General features: G+C 43.5%; 1 protein-coding gene across 1 annotated transcript in view; it reads right to left on the bottom strand.

Moving 5' to 3' along the window:
- The window catches only part of LOC137782498 (protein kinase C-binding protein NELL1-like), a 220,837-nt gene that overhangs the window by 149,142 nt on the left and 59,329 nt on the right, over positions 1 to 12,366 (bottom strand). The gene's annotated exons all lie outside the window — the stretch shown is intronic.

Genomic DNA, 12,366 nt, shown 5'->3' with positions numbered 1-12,366 from the left:
TCAAGTAAACCAGATTGCTCCATCTGACAAAAACTAATAACATGTGCAATCACTGTGTTAAAACAATGCAAATACAGTTATACATGTGCTAAAAATAACTCATATTTGGCAAAAAAGATGACCAAGGAAGCGGGTTGGATCCCTGTTTTCTCCCCATAGTTTTATGTTGAAGTGTCATTGAGCAAGACACTAAAGCCCGAGAGCTTCACAGCAGCACAAAGCTCCTTAATTAGTAAGGATGATGGGTAAAATGCAGAGAATAATCCCCCAACTGTGGGATAAATAAAGCATTCTTAAAAAAAATAAATTTTTAAGAATCTGCATCTCCCCCCGCGCCCCACCTGTAATACCTCCGCACCCCACTAGAGGGTCGCGCCCCACAGTTTAAGAACCACTAGGTTATGATAACGACACCGGCATGAACACGTTTCCTGGTTGTTGTTGTTGTTGTTTTTGTTGTCCTGATCCAACAACAGCTGAATAGTAAATCCAACCGACTTGTGTGCCCGTCCCGCTCCCCTCTGCCTTCACGGAAAAGCAGTCGAGTGTAGAGCAGCCTCTGCTCTCTCCTCGAGCATGACAGCCCGTCTCGCCCCGCAGGCCGTCTAACACGCTATTGATATCTGAACCTGGGATGAAAAGCTGGATTAACAGCCCGACTCCAGACGGACACAAACGGGCTCCGGCATTAGCGAGAGGCGAACATCCTCGCCGTTATTCATTTTTTTCCCAATGAGTCGGGCTTAACGATGCTGGCGAGCTCCCATCGGCCTCGGAGAGGATGTCAAAGAACGATTTGTCAGGTTTTTCTCCTCCTCCCTTTACTCGCATTAGTAGTGCAAGGCGGAGGGAAAAACACCTCCTGCGTCTCTCGGCATGAGCGCTGCACGAGTAGCGAGCTGGTTTCTAAATAAATAAATACAAATCCAGCTTTTTAGTGGCGGGGGTTGCGTCTGAAACAGACAAGACAGAAAGGTCAAGCAGCCGGCGAGGGGGTTTGGTCTTGATACACGACTGTAACGATCCCATTGGCGTGTTGTTAAACTCAGTCATTTTCAAAGCTTACGCGAACAGCTCCATTAGGCAGCATCTTTTTGTTATTAACACCGAGTGAAACGACTCCCTGTGATGTGAAAGGATGGTAAGGGCTGCTAATCCCTGCACCTCGGCAGCTTTCAAAGGTTTTGTCAGCTTTTTGGTTCGCACATATGGTTGACTACTAATGGCTCTCACTCACCACCCCTCCATAAAACCACGGGCAGATCACACAAAATACCTACCCAACACAAAGTGGAGGAGAGACATTTCTGTCAAGAGAAAAAGGGCTTCAACCACGACTACAAAGCCTGCGTTACGTTTGACACGTGACAAGAAAATGGGCTCCGTCGGGAGGCCATTATGGCCGTGGGTTTCTGCTGCATGTGGACTTTAAGTTGCATTAAAAGCTGCAACAAGGAGCCAAGGCTTCCCACTGCAGGCGACAGCGCAGCTGAAGCTGGTCCGTCTGCTGGAGTTTCTGGGGAAGCTGCCATAATCCGCCATCGTGGCACCCTGAATAAATATGTTAATCTAGGTCATCTAGAGGCCTCAGTGTTACATCCAGACCGTTTCATGTCCAGTTAAAAGATCTTCACTTAACTTTAAATGAGTGTTAGTGTGACAAGTTGAAAGATGTGTTTGATCTAATGTGTTACAGGGATCGTTTTGAAATCTGGAGTCTGAGATCGATTACTTTAGTCTACGCCTGTACATAGCTCGGGTTATTCCTCCCCCTGTTTCAGGTATGTTGTTTAATTGATGAAGTTAGCTTGTCAGTAGGGATGTGGGATGTGTCATGAGATTGTTGTGTGTCTATTTTGTTTACTTTAGAGTTGAGTTTGTGTGTGTGTGGCGCTGTGCTGTGTGCGTGAGTTCCTGCTAGCTGTAGCTAGTTGTAACTAGCTGTAGCTAGTTGTAGTTAGTAGCTAGTTGTTGCAAGTGTAGCCGCTATTTTGTAAAGGGATTGGGTTTAATTCACATTTGAATGTATGTCATTTTAAACATTTCTACTCATTTGAACTGTCACAATTAACATTTTGGGAATACACAATCTTGATGGAAAGAGACTTGACTTCGCGGTGACGATCACCCTCCTCTACCTGCGCCGGTACTGCACTGATCAAGTCCCCTAGAGATGTAAGAGAGACATAACTTTGAAATAATTTGGAAAATGTAAAACACAAGTTAGTTTTCTTTTTAAAAAAACCTGTTTTCCTTGAGTGACAGAATGATTTGAGTACAAAACATCTGAGTCACAGCTCGTCTCTTTCATACTTATAAAGAGAAAGGAGAAAAAAGAGCCGGGGCCACACATCACTAATTGTAGGGTCTGTTATTAATAGGCGTGCCTTTTCAAAACAATGTCCTTGTATTGCTATAATTTCCATGATCGAAACAGCAGCGTGTTCATTTCAAAATCTGGACACACGCACGTGTGTTGTGCCCAATGTGTGTATTGTAAGTGCTGCAGTGCAGCAGTGCTGTTTATGCTGTAGCCGTCTGATTTTCCCCCTGCTGGGCGAGCTGTCACTGCGGTAGAGAATGTAGAGGTCATGTGATTATACTCTATTTTGTCTCCCCCCCCACACCCTCACCCCCTACCATACTGTCTTTGCTTCCCTCACCTTCCCCTCTTGTCAGCAGCAGGGAAGACTGGGAGCTTTACACAGGGAACATTGGGGAGAGGCAGCAACGCCAATTAGGATAGCGGCGCGCTCGCAAGACATATATTTGCCCGGTCTGACACCACAGGCTGCAGCCATCAACAGCTAATTATAGAGGACATTCACCAGTCAACACACTGTACGGTATGATTAACAGAGCTCTTCTATCGCCGAGGTGCAGGATTCGATGAATAATAGCTACAGTTTACAACACACAACACGGCCGTTCCATTTGCACAAAAAAAGAAAAATTGCCCGCCCGCCTGTGCATGAAGGACTCGCAGGAAATGAAAAGCCATCTCACTCAGCATTACGGGTTGTAATTTCATCTCATTGACATCCGCCTCGCATTGAACCGCTCGCCGCCGTGTACCAGAGCCGTGTTCGGTTACCACGTATCTCAGCAAACACGCCTTGCCGCTGCTTGTCCACAATGAGAGCGTTCATCTAGCCAAACATAGGGGAGAGGATGGAGGGCGGGGGGGCATTTATTCTGAAGCCTTCCACAGGAAATGCAATCAATTTGTCTCTCAGGTTAGTGCCTCTACTAAACAGGACAACACTTTCTGCAGTTTCTTTTCTACAACGGTAATGTTGCAGGCAACTCCTCCGCCTTGTTCCACCACGTTGTCCTGTCTCGATGACCCAACTTGTTGGGCGACACACGACCAAAGCACAAAAATGCGCACTTGCGACAAGTTGCAATGACATAAAACTATATTGAAGAATATTGAAGTCTATATACATCGTACCAAAAGACAATTACCGTAAAAAAGGATAGATTCCATATGTTCTACGATAAGCCGATGCCTTTAATAGGATCGAGGTCGGCACCACGTACTGTACGATAAGTTGGTCACGTGAAAATGATCGAGGTCATGGCCATGTATCTTAACACATGTGTACAATGTCTCACCAAAATGATTGAAATAGACTTTGTGGTTGGAGAGATACACCCTTTTTAGTTTGGGTATGCAATTAAGTTAAGTTTATTAAAGAAAAATAGGGCTTGAAGGGTTAAGTTATGTCAGTGGCGGGCCGTCAGGGTCCGTTAAACCTTCTCTGCTAAACAGAATAACAAAGTTATAGCTATTTTATTATTATTATTATTATTATTATTATTATTATTATTATTAATGTAATTGCAGTGGAGCAGTCTTAAACATTCACACTATTCGCTGTACAATCCAAGACATTTGGAAATGCGCATTATTCTCTTTTCCATAAGTTTGAGTATCATTTGCAAGCACACAGTGTTTTAAAATGCTAACGATTAGCTGTCAAACTGAAACAGCCTGCGTAGGTAACAAGTCCACGGCCCGCCACTGAGTTACGTTGACATTGTAAAAAAAACATTGAGGTGATGTGCATTTACGGTTTGATAATTCAATAAAGTAAACGATGAGACGATACGGTAATTATCGAGTAATTATCATATCGGCGTGCTGTAAAGTCAAGAGCGTAGCCGCTTGTGCCGTGTGCGGCGTGAAAGCAGATCACAGTTGTTCCCGGCGACACGGAACAACGCTAATTATTGACTGGTGTATTAATTAACACAACACGTGTAAAAGGATACACAACAGTTGCTTCTCCGTTGTATCACTGACAAAACAGCTGCTCGACACATGTTTTTCCTATATTCTCGGAATATTACAGAATGAGTCGTATTAAAAAAAAACACATTTGTGCTCTCTACCAGGACTGACATTTTCAGGATTATAACTTTAATGTGGGATTAACAGTGGCACTCTGCTTTGCCAAATCCCCTCCGCAGCCATCTACTGCACGGTGGAAAGAACATCAATAAAAAGCTGGTTGGACGTGGAGAAGTCTTGCGGGGGGGAAATACAAGATACAGCGAAGCCACATGAACCAGACTCATCACTTCATCCCGAACCAGTAAAATAGGGCAGCACTGCTCCACTTTTACGCCGCTCCTCTTCACCTTCATCAGTGTGGATGTGGATGTGAGAGCGAGAGAGAAAGAGAGAGAGAGAAGCCCACATCTTGTTTACAGAAGAAAGAAGCAGGCAGGTGAGCAGCTGCGAGTAGATTTGTGTCTTTTTTACCCGAGCAACTTTCTTGTTTGTAAGTAAATTATCTCCAAATCTTTGCTCTCAATTCCAAAAAACGCTGTCAAAAAAAAAAATCTGCTCTCAAAACAAAAATTTGCTCTAAAAAGAAGAAAAAAAAATGCTCTCAAAAAAATTGCTCTGGAAAAAAAAACCCTCAGAAATTAAATTTGTTAAAAAAAAAAAAAATGCTCAAAAAAAAAATTGCTATCAAAAAAAAACAAAAAAAAAACGCTCTAAGAAGTCAAATTTCATTAAAAAAAAAATGCTCCCAAAAAAAAATTTGCTCCAAAAAAAAAAAAAAAAAAATTGCTCTAAAAAAACAACAACCTGCGCTCTCAATCCGAAAAGTTACAAGTTGAGTTGTTGACCTAGCGGGCGAGAAATTTGCTCGGGTAAAAAAAAACACAAATATACCTTCATATGCAGCGACTCGGCCATCCTTCATGTCACTGTGGAGGCTGAAGCAAAGAGAAAACCCCGAGATGTGGAAGCTGCTGCATTGTGGCCGGATAGAGAGGTTGGAGGACCGTCTGGTTTTAGAACGTATAAATCACAATTGTAGCACACATATTTTTCGTCGACAGTCCACTTCAATAAGCTGCCAGGCCGCATCATGCCCTCCGATTCACTGACGGGATTGAATAAACTACATTTAATCACGGGGCTGTCAGGATTTCGGCTCTGCTGGCCGGCTTCTTCCCAAGATTGTCTTGAAGCCAGTGAGGAGGGCGAACACATTAGGACGACTTAATAAACACTGAAGAAAGCCACTAATGCCATCAAAAGCCACGTCCGTCTAACTTAAGGATTACGTCAGAGCGTTCGACAGCTTTCGTCCCCAGAAGTCAGACGCAATCTCTCGCTCTTTGGCAGCCTTCACGGCTCCCTCCTTTCAAGAGAACTATCTCAATCGCAGCCTCCATTATTCGCGCTACCAATATCTGTCGGCCACATTAATCTCCAGGCCGCTCCCGATGCTCCACGAGCGGAGAGCGTGAGACACTTCCTGTCATGTCTGTGTCTGTCCTCTGCCAGAGAGAGGAAGACAGAACATCAGAAATCAAAGCCCCCCTTTGAAATCACTCGCCTCGCCGCAGGACAAAAGTCTCAAAAGCAACGCCGCTTATCCTCTGCCAGAAGCACAGGCTGAGATATGTCGCGTCACTGGAGGAGGGCGAGAGATTACTGGCGGTTACGCTGACAGGAAGCGACAAAAAAAAGCAACAAAAAAACATTCTGCATGCTGTCAAATGATCTTAACGTGTGTTACTGGGATTGCGGTTCCATAGAACATAATTATTAAGCAATAATGTACGAGAGGCAGTACTGTGTCGTCAATAATGTACGAGAGGCAGTACTGTATCGTCAATAATGCACGAGAGGCAGTACTGTATCGTCAATAATGTACGAGAGGCAGTACTGTATCGTCAATAATGCACGAGAGGCAGTACTGTATCGTCAATAATGTACGAGAGGCAGTACTGTATCGTCAATAATGTACGAGAGGCAGTACTGTATCGTCAATAATGTACGAGAGGCAGTACTGTATCGTCAATAATGTACGAGAGGCAGTACTGTATCGTCAATAATGCACGAGAGGCAGTACTGTATCGTCAATAATGTACGAGAGGCAGTACTGTATCGTCAATAATGCACGAGAGGCAGTACTGTATCGTCAATAATGTACGAGAGGCAGTACAGTATCGTCAATAATGTTCAAGCGTGTTGTTAGGGTGTGTCTCTTCCTAGTTCGAGTTGCATATAAACACGTAGACAACATCGTTTATGTTTGTAAAGCTTGTCAGATCTGTGCGGCGCGCCGGAACCAAAACACCGATTTTATGTTTGTAATTTTGTAAAATTTGTAATATATATATATATATATATATATATATATATATATATATATATATATATATATATATATATGTGGAGGCTTCAAATAAGCCTAGTTGGCTTTTTTGTCTCTTCCTGCACTGTAATATTTGTTTATCTCTGTTATGATTTTTATTGTTTGAAAGACAGCATGCTACTTTACTACATTACGCTGCTGAGTTTTTTTTAGGTAGTTTAGCACTGGAGAGGCTTTTATTGTGATAGGTCAGAAGCTGCTACCCACTGCTGTTCATACCGCGGGTGTCATAAAGTGTTAGCCGTTGTGTTATTAGCCTGCCTTCATAAAGTGTATAAAGAGTATTTGAGGAGGAGGATTTAAAGAATTGAGTGGAGAATGCATCGCAGAAGTTGTACTTTACTCTTTTACATTAGATAACTGTAAAAAGGTAAACAATCTGACAAAATATTCAATACATTTGAAAAAAGACAAGAGGTGACCACTGATTTGGGGCTTCTTCCGCCCTTTGCATGTCATCCACTTTGGACTGGATCCAAAATGTTGCGGCCAACAAAAACCAGACCCCCACTTGTGACCATATCAACACATTTGTGGCATTTCAAGCAGACTGGTCCTCAGAGAAATGACCCGTCCGCTTCAGCTGCTGTCCATGGTGCTGATCACAGCCGGGCTTTGCAGGACTGGGAGTTGGACGGCGACACAGCCGCTCTTTGCTTTGCCACTTCCAATCAAAACCATGTACGGCTGATGACCTAACCATGATCTGTTTGTGGGGTAAGCCTAATGTTTTGTTTTGTACATATTCTGTGTCACTTCATGGACTGGAAGAGACATTGAAAAAGAAAAGAAGAGAAGTGTTCCCTCCAAAACCTTCTCGGGAGGGGAACAAACATTTTCAAATGGATGAACATAATTTTCAGGAGACAGCGTTGTTTGATTTAACTCTTTTCAAAGTATCCTTTCCATCCCCTTATTTGTTCTTTGTCATCTTTAGCAGCATCAGACACTATCGCTGTAGCGGGCCCCTAAAGCCCAGCGAGGCCGTATACAATTACTTTATTTCCGTCAGTCGGCGCCTACATGAGGTCTCTGCGCCTGTCATTAATCATGACACCACTCAGGTGAAGCGCACAACACACTCTACAACAGGTTGAGATGTGGACAGAAACAGAGTGGATGTAGTGTTAACAAAATGGACCATAATTACCGCGAGACAACCTTTCCTTTTTTTGCGAATACAGATTATTCTCCACTGATTATAATGTGGTCATAATAATTGGGCTGATTCTCAGCTACAGTCCATTTACTGAGATTGGATATTCATCCCCGGCTCATTTACATGTGAATCTCCTCCACTGAGAGAGATACTGGTCAGCACTTTTATTCTGGTAACGTACAGCATATTCATTTGTGAATCCTCTGCATTATAGTAGAAAAATATACGTTTGACAGAAGAAGAAAAAAGGCTCCGTCTACAACTCACTTCATATATATATATATATAGTGGTGGAGATGTTACAGAACAGATTGTAAGAGATAGTAAACAGGTCTGACACCAGCGGGAACGCTTGTGCATAATTACACGCCGAGGTAACACCTCTCTGACAGCAGTGGCCAAGGTGTCATGCAGCATGTAGCCCTTCATAACTATACTATGAATAACACACAGTCATTAAAGCAAAAGTACAGCGCGTCACACACAGCTGTAAAGACAGCGTGTGAATGTACCACACAGACGCAGAGAAACTAACGGATGTATAGTACTACATACTAGTACTACATGTTCTGCATGCTTTTAACCATTATCTACCAACTTGATTTCAGGTATATTTTTGTTTCTCTCTTTGAAAATTGCGACAAAAGAAACAGGCCTGCTTTCAAATTTCCAGCCCAGCGCTTCAGATACAGATGTTTTGTCGTGGCCGTTGGGACAAGGAACCCTTTAGTGTCTGTGGTTTTTCTTAAAAAGCACCAGGCGTTCGCTCAGAGAATCGCTCCGGATGTCTGGTCCCAGTAATATAAAGACAGATTAGAGGAGGGGATGGATGAGCCAAGCCATCACAGGACTTTCACTTTGTGTCCCATTTGAAACCAAAAACTCAACTTTGTGTTTTAAGTTGATTTATTACAACCTGACAAGTGTTTTTTAGTTTGGTTTTACTACTTTAACCACCTGATTACTTTGATTGTAGAGGAGTTTCATGGTTTCACGTGCGGGCGATCCATTTCTTTAAAAGTGAAGCCGGGAGGAGATACAGCCGGCAGAATCAACAACTTCTTTTAAATCACTTCTTAAAACCCATTTTTTATAGAACTGCTTTTAAGTGACGTCGTCCTTTCATGTTTTGTATGAAGTATTATGTAGTTTCTCTGTTCCCAAGGTTTTGTTTGATTTTATATATATTTTTGTTCTTTTGCTCTTTTTGTCTGTTTGGTTTTTATAGTTTATATGTTTTTTTTTTGTTTGCCGCCATTTGGTTTGTGTTCATGCTTCGCTTATGTAGAAGCACTTTGTAAACCCCGTTTTTAAAAGTGGTATATAAATAAAGTTATTATTATTATATTTCAATTAAAAACGAGCAAAATTTCGTGAGCAAAATTAGAAATCTTTTTTTCCAATGATCCATATTATTTATTTTATTCAACACCTCTAATGCATTTCTAACAGGTGACAAAGACAGCGTGCGCTCGGTTTTAAGAGAAAATATGACCCTAAAGCTGAAAATTTGAATCTCGATTTTGCAAATTCTTCATCTCTCTTGTAAAAAAACATAACTTCACTCATGTGGTTGACTGGTTTTGGTGGTAGAAATTGGTTTACCAAACGTCCGAGGTTCACAAAAGCAATGAAATATATGAATAAAATGATAGATACATGTAAATAAATGTCTAAAAACTAATTTTGTATCATCGCTTTTGAGTCGACGTGTTTTCTGTCACTACTTTCATCAAAACGAGAGCGTGACTGAGACACAACGGGACTGAGGAGTGACTTCATACTACAAAGCACTTCCTGTACGTAGAGAGACGACGACTCGATTCATCTGCTAGTCAATAAACAGGAAATGATTTGGCAACTATTTGGATAACTTAACATAAAAATAAATATAACCTTAACATGAAGAGGAGACATTGTGTTGTGGAAGTGGGAAAGTGCAGCGCTGCTGTTCCTTCTTCCCCTCGTCTCTTCTTGACTTCAGTGGCGGCGCTGCTGTATATTCAGGCAGCTGTCACTGCAGCTCTGCGGCATCTACTTCTGAAAGGGCATCTGTCAGTCTCTCTCATGCTTCTTAAGCGCTGCGAATGAATCGAACTGTACCAGCTCCACTGAAACTGAAGCTCCGCCACCCACAGCGGCTGAGAGACACTCAACGTTACGCATCGGCGATGGCGGCATCGCGGTTCGAGTCGATACTCGCATTTATTGTGAAACCCCAGTCTTACTCGCACATCAGCAGATATTAAATCCCTTTCAGATAAAATATGGACAATATTGAACATAACATGTATTTTTTTTAAACACACATGGCGATGAGAAACAATCTCAAAAGCGGAAAAAAAGTACAAAGTACCGGAGAATAACTAGAGCAGCCTCACTGAAAAAGGCTATGAAGCTATTGCCTGAAACTAGAGCACATCCTAATAAGATGGCAGATGTATCATGTTTAATGGATAAAATGACCCACATTCCTTTACCCCCAGCTCGGTGCATGGGGATAGGACCGCTTCTACCTCCAGTATGTAGATGAAGATCCAGCCTAATCTGGCTTCGTCACCCAGAATCCCAAAGGAACCGCACAGCCTGCTTCCGCTGCGTCTCAGATATCCGTAATAACTTCACCCCCACAATGACCTTATCTGTTGACAGACGCTGCTGTCCTTTGCTGATAAGACACGACTACAGCAGCTGCAGATATAACAAAGACAGCAAGTATAGCTTTAGTATACGCTTGTGGATGCATGATGCATGTGTGTGCGTCCCCTGGGTCTCCTTGGAGCAGGAAGTGCCCCCTTCCTTTCCCTCCTCCTCTTCCTCCTCCTCCTCGGGGGGCCTTCGAGCCGGGGCGTCTGCCAGCACGATGTGGGTTTGGACCCCGCTGAGCCGGACGCGGGGAGGCTACGATAATGACACACTCGATCACACCTAACACAAGACTGCGGTGAACAGCGGACACAAGCAGGCTATTAGGGAGGACTAACGGCCTCAAATCTGCTCCTTAAAACAAAGTCAAACACTTGAGCAGCTGAATGATGGAGTCTCAGGCAGGGCTAACGGCGGCAGGAGGAGTCCGTCTAGCGGATTATGGCGCTCGTAATTCGCGAAGGCAGAGCAAGCAGGTAACGAAGTATAGAGAGAAAGCAAGGTACTACGTCGTCGACGGCGTGTACCCAGTTTGGATCCAATAGCTTTGATGCTCGTCATCCTTCAGCCGAGTACGTCTAATTTGTTGAAGAAGATTCATATATAAACGGCTGTTTTTAGTGCTAACATTTCGTACGCAATCGCACGTGTGTTTCGCTGCAGCCCTTAAAGTTCAATTTCAACTTTGTTTATTTCGTACAGCCCAAAATCACGAATACAAGATTTGCCTCCGAGGGCTTTACAATCTGTACACATGACATCTCTGTCCCAGGAGCTCACATCGGAGCAGGAAAAACTCCCCAAATGAAGATAGTCAAACCACTTTAACAGGGTAAAAAGGGAAGAAAGCTTCTGGAGAGCAACAGAGGAGGATCCCTCCATCAGGATGGACAGAAGCAACAGATGTCATGTGACCAGAATGAGCAACGCAACAGAGTTACAGCACATTACATGAATGTGACAGAAACTATTCATATAAAGAGTAGTATACGCATGGTACACCATCCAAATAGCCACCGTCCATGTCAGCGGAAGAGGTAGAGAGGAGGGGCATCAGCAAAAGCGTTCAAAAGCATTGCCATCTAACGCAACTTTCGCAGCCATTCATGAACCGGTAGCAACTTGGGGTCTAGTGTCTCACTCAAGGACACACGGACGGTGAAATCAAACCACCGATTCTCCGATTAAAGGACGACTCGCCCTCAAAACACTTTGTCTGGTGGCGGAGTTAAACCCCCTGATCTGTCGCCTCGTGTTTCCTCCCCGTCTTCCTATCAATAGAAGCCAAAGAACGCCACAAAAGCCCAAAATAGTATCAGCTGATTAACACCAGATCCATTCACATAGCAATTACCAGTTCGCCCTTTAAATCAACGGCAGGTATAAAAAAAAAGGCAACCTGATGGAAAATTAATGGGAACAGTTGCATGAGCAAGTCCTTACAAAGCTGATTAAAAAATCCCAGTCAGACGGTCGAGGTTTATGTGCAGCTTCACTCACATGAGGAGCACATTATAGAACATTAATCGGGGAAGAAGAAGAAAAAAAGTGCACCACCACAACTCATTGACATTTAAGATGTTCCTTCATTAGGCCGGCGACGAGTAATTACTCTGAGAGACGGCGTACGGGCCGATGGAACGGAGCCACTCGTTGGTCTGAATAAGACTCCCCCTGCTGGAGTTGCCCCATTGACGAGAGACCCACGGGCCACATGTCATCTTCTCAATACAACCACCCAGTGCAACAAAAAGAGTGTTTCCGGCCCTTTATTTTGGGGAGGGAGGAGATGCCTCCTGTCGCTCTGGCCCCGCCCTCGAAGGCGTCAAGGTTGCGTAAAGCACCACGCGGCGTTATCGACCCGATCTGGAC

This window comes from Clinocottus analis, unplaced genomic scaffold, assembly GCF_023055335.1.
Source record: "Clinocottus analis isolate CAN_PGR_092001 unplaced genomic scaffold, fCliAna1.0.p SCAF_1, whole genome shotgun sequence".
NCBI classification, from domain to species: domain Eukaryota; kingdom Metazoa; phylum Chordata; class Actinopteri; order Perciformes; family Cottidae; genus Clinocottus; species Clinocottus analis.
Note: the sequence above shows the minus strand (reverse complement) of the source record. Positions and strands in the feature narration are given on the sequence as shown.